This window comes from Sinocyclocheilus grahami, unplaced genomic scaffold (assembly GCF_001515645.1).
Source record: "Sinocyclocheilus grahami isolate Dianchi unplaced genomic scaffold, SAMN03320097.WGS_v1.1 scaffold2676.1, whole genome shotgun sequence".
NCBI classification, from domain to species: Eukaryota; Metazoa; Chordata; class Actinopteri; order Cypriniformes; family Cyprinidae; genus Sinocyclocheilus; species Sinocyclocheilus grahami.
Window position 1 is genome coordinate 17227 of NW_015507854.1, and position 845 is coordinate 18071.

At 31.1% G+C, this 845-nt stretch overlaps 1 long non-coding RNA gene across 1 annotated transcript in view; it reads left to right on the forward strand.

Moving 5' to 3' along the window:
• Positions 1-635: 635 nt before the first annotated feature.
• LOC107575496 (uncharacterized) overlaps positions 636-845 on the forward strand; it is an 18451-nt gene continuing 18241 nt past the window's right edge. The window contains exon 1 of the long non-coding RNA XR_001607886.1: positions 636-707. This is a non-coding gene — a long non-coding RNA (uncharacterized lncRNA). The remainder of the gene's footprint in view (positions 708-845) is intronic.

Genomic DNA, 845 nt, shown 5'->3' on the forward strand with positions numbered 1-845 from the left:
TTGGTCCAATTCGCTTGTGCCATTTTGTATATTACTACTTAGAAAAACATAAAAATGAAACATAATTCAATAAATAATCAATTAAAGTGCTTATGGCACAGAGTACAATAGGATTGTGGGGTTAATGTGTTTTATAAAGCCTGTTTTTGCAAGAGAAACTCACCATGACACATTTCGATGCAAATTTGGACATTTTCAATCGCTTCACAAATAATGTTCTAACTCCTGTTTAGAAGCTGTTATTTGAAAGATTCTTTTTTCTGGTACTTTTTGGCATGTAGGGGCATCAAACAAGGTAAATTCCAGCGAGTTGAGCCTAACAGAACCTGAATTACAGAATCTCAAAAACCCTTTAACCCACTTAGGTCCTTTAAGTGTTAGTTCACCCTAAAATGAAAATTCTGTCATTATTTATTCACCCAAAACTCTGATTTGTAAAGAGATTGGAAAAGAAATCACAATCTCAAAAAAATATATTAAATTAAAACTCAAAAAGCGCCTATGTTTTTTTTGTGTTTATAGTAATAGTTGAAAAGTATATAATGTTATTTATAAAGAATTCCACTCATATTTTGTAGTTCAAAGGGTTTTATTTACAATGAAACCATTTTTTTAAATTTCCTCCATTGTATGTGTGTAGGGCAAACATTTGAATTTGAGTATGAAAAATTTAGGGCGAAAATTCCAAAAAACGCCCAGAGCTTAGGGTTCATTCGATGTTGGTAAAAAGAACATTATTTTGTGTATATGGTGTAATGAAATGTGTTTATGCATTTTAAGGTTCAAAAAACACATTATTTTCCACATACTGTACATTATTGTTTCTCCTCTATGCCCCGCCTTTC